The sequence below is a fragment of the Engraulis encrasicolus genome, chromosome 21 (genome assembly GCF_034702125.1).
Source record: "Engraulis encrasicolus isolate BLACKSEA-1 chromosome 21, IST_EnEncr_1.0, whole genome shotgun sequence".
NCBI classification, from domain to species: domain Eukaryota; kingdom Metazoa; phylum Chordata; class Actinopteri; order Clupeiformes; family Engraulidae; genus Engraulis; species Engraulis encrasicolus.
In genome coordinates this window covers 9243621-9251120 of record NC_085877.1, presented here as the reverse complement: position 1 = coordinate 9251120, position 7500 = coordinate 9243621, and the positions used below count along the sequence as shown (strand labels likewise).

Below are 7500 nucleotides of genomic sequence, written 5' to 3'. Positions count from 1 at the left end.
GACCAATATTTCAAGACAGCCACACCCCTCTAGAAGACTTCAAAATTGTTTAGAGTCTTTAGAGAGTTCATTAGATCTCTTTTGTGGCTCATTTTCCCAGAGGAAAACAAAGTTGCCTAATAATTATGCACACTAATTTTTCCCTGATATAGGGTATTGGGCTCCTTCGATCACACTGTCTATTATTATACCAATATGCATGACCTGGAATGCTTAAATCCAATAGGTGTTCATGTTCATAAAGGGTGGTGGCGGACAATATGCATAAAATGGACGATATTGTCAAAAAACGTGTTTGCCTAATAATTCTGCACACAGTGTAGTTAAGGAGATGGGCTTTAGATCAGATGGTTTGAATCCTACCCTTGCCCTCTCTTTCTCACTCCTTGGCTGAGGTGCCATTGAGCAAGGCACCTAACCCCACGCTGCTGTAGAGACTGTGACCAATACACTATACCTAAAATAAATGTAATTAGCTTTGGAAAAAATGTGACAATAAATGTAGGTCCAAAAGTTCAGAAACCACTATGCTAGTCTACTATATATAGTTGCAACTTCAAGTTTCAGTTCATTCTTCTTTAGAAATATTCACTCCAAAGCAGCAAAGCTGATCTGATTACTAAAGGTTATACAGTCTTACACAACAACAAGCACGCATGGACACACACAGAAAGAAACAGACACAAACACACACGCATGCACGCACACACGCACGCACTCACGCACTCACGCACGCACGCACGCACGCACGCACGCACACACACACACACACACACACACACACACACACACACACACACACACACACACACACACACACACAAACAAACACTTCATACTTTTCGTCTGGGCCAGGCCTCTCTCTAACGTGAGATAAATCATTCCCCAGCTATGATTTCACTGCAGCTACCTCTCATGCTCTCTCTCTCTCTCTCTCTCTCTCTCTCTCTCTCTCTCTCTCTCTCTCTCTCTCTCTCTCTCTCTCCCATTTTCTGTCCGTCCATTTCTTTATCTCTCCCTCTCCTATTATCTCTTTTCTCTGACGCTCTCTGTCCTTCTCTCTATTTCTGTCTTTAATTATCGCTCTGCACTCTCTACTNCTTCCATAGTCTAGGCAGAATTTCAGAAAATGTGCTTATTTAAGGTCCTGAAGGCAAATCATGTTAATTTTTGGTATACAACTGATTTAGGGGTATTCAAGGGTGCTGAATCCAAATCTGCTGTATACCGGGCGCAAAAATGTACGGAAATGCCTCAAACGGGCAAAATCCAATATGGCCGCCGACACCAGGTTAAAATCTCGCAATCCCTTTTCTTTTTGACTAAACAAGGTATGAATATGAAAATAAGACTTATTATTAAGTTTTCATATATGGGGAACCCCATTCTGTCATCAGATTTAAGGTCAGATTTGAAGAAAATGCTTATGTAATTGATTGGCAGCTTTTTTAAAACAGGGAGCCTCATATTGTCAACGATTTTTAGCATTATGATCAAACTTTCAAGATCCACAGAAAATAATGTCTGATGTCTTTGTGAACACCAATACTACCAAAAACTGCACTGAACTGTCTACTTTCACCTGAAAAAAAGAAGTTTGTGTCTACCTATTTCCATTCTTTAGTTACTGGCAGTAGAACATGGGATGACACCACCAAAAAAAGCACTGTTTTTTGACCCAAAAATGCTACACTTCTGTGTCCATATTTTTGCTTGCAGGATAAAGTGTCTTTTTAGTGTTCATGTTTGGTTTACAGCATTTCCATGAGTTTTGAAAGATGCTTAACTTAAATCTGCTGTATACCAGGCTCAAAAAATCCCATAGTACCTCAAAATGACGGAATCCAATATGGCCGCCATCACCAGAGATATACAGTACATGTCTGTGATTAAACAAGGTCAACTCTTAAATATATTATGCCAGCTATAGGTTTTCATACATGGGGAATTCATTGCTGTGCTCGGGTTTAAGATTTGGATGAAAAGACATGATTTAGACCTGCATACATGTTTAAGACTGTTAATAAATTGATCATTTATATTGGAATATTTCCCCCCTTTCAATTTAATCCGGCATTAATTAAATGTATTGGTCTTAGATAACATATCTTGTTTTCGAATAGGCCCCCGGTAGAGTCCATTACAATATGAACACTGTCACTGAAAAGACAACACTTACTACCCACATACACTACATTCACTCCCTCATCCCCACCCTGTCGCCACTCTTAATGTAAATAACAATCAAGCATAACATTGCAATGTTCGGACGGACCACACATTGAGAGAGTACATACACACACAAGTGTGGCAGAGAAGACATTCTTATTGGAACACCAACGTACACATACGTACGAATACAGGCACTTTAATATACACTCAGGCAGATTTCAATTCAATAATTGAGGCATTATACCATGATGAAATGTTTCCATCTCAAACCACGAGTCTGCCTAAATAATTATTTTTATACAACTTAACAATGGAAATCACTGTTTGCCAATTTTATTGATGTGCTCGTTCAATCTATGAATAAAGGAGGATTGATTGGTGAGCTGATGTGTAGAATAGAATAGAATAGAATAGAATAGAACAGAATAGAATAGACTGGAATAGAATAGAATAGAATAGAATAGAATAGAATAGAATAGAATAGAATAGAATAGAATGGTGTTTGTCACTATGCACATGTTCAATGAGATTGAAAGCAACACACTTCAGAGCACACATTTAATTCACAAAACAGTTTTGGTGAGCAGAATATACAATTAGTAGTGCCAAAAAAAACCATGTGTGTACACACACGTGTGTGTGTGTGTGTGTGTGTGTGTGTGTGTGTGTGTGTGTGTGTGTGTGTGTGTGTGTGTGTGTGTGTGTGTGTGTGTGTGTGTGTGTGTGTGTGTGTGTGTGTGTGTGTGTGTGTGTGTGAATATATACACAGAGGACATACTCATGTATTGGTACTCATGTCATACTCATTGGTATCCAAGAGTTATTGCATCGATTGTCTTGCTCAATGTAGATATTACAGTAGCGGTGGCCCACTCTGCAAACACAACTATTTTACATTGTGCTGTATCAATTAGTCTATTGCAGAACACCAGATGGATGGAAAGAGATCATTGGATTGAGGGATACCAATGAATGGTCATTCTGTGCATGTGCGTGTGAAATGTGGTTATGGCCCTTTGTTGAGTTGTTTGGTCCTTGCTTTGACACACCTGTACCAAGAGGACAGCAAGGCAAAGAGCTGAGGACCCGGTTGGAGGCTGTCCTAGATAATGTTTTAGCTCTGTTGATGCAGCAGGAGGATTAGAGAGGGGCTAACTTTTTTCCTCTTGTAGGTGTGCCTCCTGAAGGCCGCAATTATCTCTTTGGTTTTCTTTGCATTCAAATATACAGACATTATTCTCTGTATACCAGACTACCACCTTTTGCTGGCCACAGCAACTTCCATCTGGAGCTACACCATAGGCATAGAGGTCCAAAAGAGTGGCGTTATTTAAAGAAATCCTTGCACTTATGACACATTTTGTGTCACATTAGTCTGAGCTGCGCTTTAACTATTCACAGATTCGAAAAGTGACTCATTGGAGCAGTCATTGTTGCTGAAAGCTTATTTAACTTCTCACCACCATACATTTTGACTGTGTCACATCTCTGAAAAATCAGTGATCCTGATTGGTTCTACGGTATTGTGGTTTGCGATCAGGGCGAATCCGAAGGATTATAGGTTATCTACTTTATAGTGATGGAGTTGTAATCCCATGTGAGGGACCCAAGTGATAGGTGAAGCCTAGATGATGGAGAAGCACAGTTGTGTGAGGGACACCATGGGGGTGAAGTGCAAGTAAGGGGAAGGCAGCGTGATATTGACCATCACTAGGGTTATGGGTGTGCTCTGACTGTCCCACTTATGATCCAAGCCCTTTGGAGTAGAAGTCAGAGCCCTAGGTTAACTTATTCTCAATTACCTCTCCCCCTCTCCAGTGATTTTGAAGGAGTTGTTCGCTTAAATGCGACAGCTATGTATGCCCAAGACAAATTTCTCTTAGGACAAATAAAAAGAATCTTGAATCGTGAATTTGCAGCAACTGAATGACTCCATACTCCATGCCTCTTCTTGCAGATCCAGAGGGGGATGAGGCACTCCTTGGGGCGAGCACAAGTTGTGATGTCTTTTCATGCTTCGTGAATGGCAGATACAGGAGTAGTGGGACTAATGCCCCATTCAATTTCATCCATCCTGTTTCAGTGACTGACAGGAGGACAGGGTGGAGTAGTACGTGTATGTGATCCTGCCTACATTGGCTTGATAATGTGGGGGCACAGTATGTCATTGTGTGGCTTCTGATGTAGATAGCAAAGACTCTATGACTAGGACTCATCACTGCAAAACAACTCCATTGCTTTCGCTACATCTGCAGCAAAAGTACAATGTAGTGCCTGGTGTTATGTAGTGTCTAAACATGTAGTGGCCAAATCACTGAGTAGGAGGAGCTTGATAATGATTGGAAATAGCCTAACTATCAAGAAAGTAAATATTTCACAATGACATCAACCTGTCTTTTGTTCCACCTTTCACCTTTCTACCGTTCAAGGATTCAATCTAAACAAGGCAGTAAAATCAGACAGTAACTTCCCAAAACTAGATATGGGTAGATGACGGATAGGCAGCAATTTTTTTTTTTTCACAAAACATTGTTTATGAGGGAAAAAAGTATATGTCTACGTAGTGCAGCAATTAATCTTTCAAAAAATCCAAGTGGTCACAATGTTGGTCTATTCATTGATTATTTATTTACGTTGATAAAGCAATTTGCTGAAAATATGTCCTTTGGTGTGACGTTAAGAAATAAATATATTAAGTAATGTAGAAATGGCTTGATGGAGTTTTATGAACATTGTTACACTCTTCATATTTATTGCAATTTTTTAAAGTCTTAATTTAATGAGAAATTACCATTTAAGTATTTTTTTTCCCATTAGAAGTGAGATTATTAGAAACCTTTGAGGAAAAACAGGGATATCTTTCTTTTAAATGTTCAAAATTGTCCGAATTTATACTAACTTTTCAGGGACGATAATTTGTTCTTCCCTAATGCAATATTCAGTGTTTATCAAACATATTGTTTAGCTCAAACAAATATTTGAGCTTTTAAAACATGTCACACCGTAGGACATTCATGTCACGCTAAAGGACAGAAATGCAAAACTGAGCCAGAAACAAATATATCAACATGATTATTTTGTCTTTTGATCATAATATAATGTTGTAGTCAATATGGACCTACACTTTACACTTATAAGTCTTTGAATCGTCGATTATCAGCCTATCGTAACTCTTAATGACAGCCATGCGGTCATTGAATGTAACCTGCAGAGCTCATAAGACTCATACTGAAGGGTGACCTTGGCATGACCATCACACTTTTGTAGGTATGCTATGACTGTCACACCATTGAACCTGTAGTGTGTAGTGGCCAGTGCCTGTTTGGTATCTCAAGCTGGACAGCACATTTATGCTGTATATTGAGCTCTCCACAGCATACTTTATTCATCTATACTCCTCTATATACAGTACTCTCTCACTGATCTTTCCTTCACTGTTACCGTTATATTTTATGGTTTCAAAGCACCATTAATGACATTTTATATCATTTGACAGTATCTAAAATCAACAGCCAATATTCATCAACAATGCATCAAAGTATAAATTCCAAAGGCCAATAAAGGAATAAGTAATTTGAATACACAATATTTATCTAGTCAAACAAAAAAAAACAAAAAATGTACTACCAGTTGTTTTAAAAGCTATTTCTCAAATATCTAGTCCATTGGTGTGACCTTTAGTAAGATGCATTTTCATACATCTACATAAGAAAAAAATATGAAAAATATACACTATTGTCAAAATGTATTTTATGGCTGTCACACCAAAGGACTACAAAACTAATACATCTTGTGGTAGCAAAACATAATTGATTGACTGAAGAACTCTGAGAGAAAAATCTAAAATCCACCCTTGCCATTGGCTTCTTAAGGGTCTAAAGTCAAAATGTATGTACCGCTGGAGCTTCAACAATAGATAATTATCCACAGAATTAACCAAAAAAATGATGTCACACCACAGGACATTATTTTCTGCGACAAAGTTTCACAAGTCCATACGGTCTCAGAAAAACAGGAAAAAAATTAAGCATTGCCACTTGCTAAAATAGACACCTTGAAAAACATGCCAGGGTTGTTTAGACAAATGACTGAGCTTTGATAATTTATTTAAAAATGTTTTAATATGGAGAACCAGGCTTGCCTCAGTCACACCATAGGACAAATGTGACATTTGACTCAAAATTAAGTATACTTATTTAAGCTCTGGATTTATTACACATTACTTTTTCACAACAGCGACATTAGTTTAATCATTTAAAACATTGCACATTTTGAACGCATGAATTTACTTAATTTTACGATCTGTGATAGCAAAATTGAGATGTCACGTCAACTACCCATATTCATATTAGATGAAGGTACATTCAGGCATACAGACTTATCTGTGTATAGTTTTGTCATAATGGAAGAGGTGGGCTGAGGTGAACACATTTCATTGTGCATAAGCAATTGAAATAGACAAAACATTTCAATAGAAATTAGCCTGTCAGTTAATTGGCATGAAAAACAATGGTTGTAAACATGAATTCAGACACTGAACTGCCTGACTACACTGACTACCTTTGATTATAATTTTAAATTTGATTACATACATTATTTCCCCATGTATGAAAAGAAAACATATAGCTACATAATGTTTTTAAGAGTTCACCTTGTTTAATCAAAGATATGTATATCTCTGGTGACAGCGGCCATATTGGATTCCTTCATTTTGAGGCATTATAGGATTTTTTTGAGCCTGGTATACGACAGATTTGAATTGAGCATATTTCAAAACCCATGGAAATGCTGTATACCAAACATGAACACTATAAAAAGGCACTTTGTCCTGAAAGAAAAAATATGGACACAGAAGTGTACTATTTTTGGGTCAGAAATCAGTGCTTTTTTAGAGGCGTCATCGCATGTTGTACTGCCAGTAACTAAAGAATGGAAATAGGTAGACACAAACTTCTTTTTTCAGGTGAAAGTAGACAGTTCAGTGCAGTTTGTGGTAGTATTGGTGTTCACAAAGACATCAGACATTATTTTCTGTGGATCTTGAAAGTTTGATCATAATGCTAAAAATCGTTGACAATATGAGGCTCCCTGTTTAAAAAAAAGCTGCCAGCCAATTACATAAGCATTTTCTTCAAATCTGACCTTAAATCTGATGACAGAATGGGGTTCCCCATATATGAAAACATAAAAATAAGTCTTATTTTCACATTCATACCTTGTTTAGTCAAAAAGAAAAGGGATTGCGAGATTTTAACCTGGTGTCGGCGGCCATATTGGATTTTGCCCGTTTGAGGCATTTCCGTACATTTTTGCGCCCGGTATACAACA

General features: G+C 37.8%; 1 protein-coding gene across 1 annotated transcript in view; it reads right to left on the bottom strand.

The window, feature by feature from the left end:
• Positions 1 to 7500, bottom strand: part of LOC134438057 (collagen alpha-1(XXV) chain-like) — a 429488-nt gene that overhangs the window by 239578 nt on the left and 182410 nt on the right. The gene's annotated exons all lie outside the window — the stretch shown is intronic.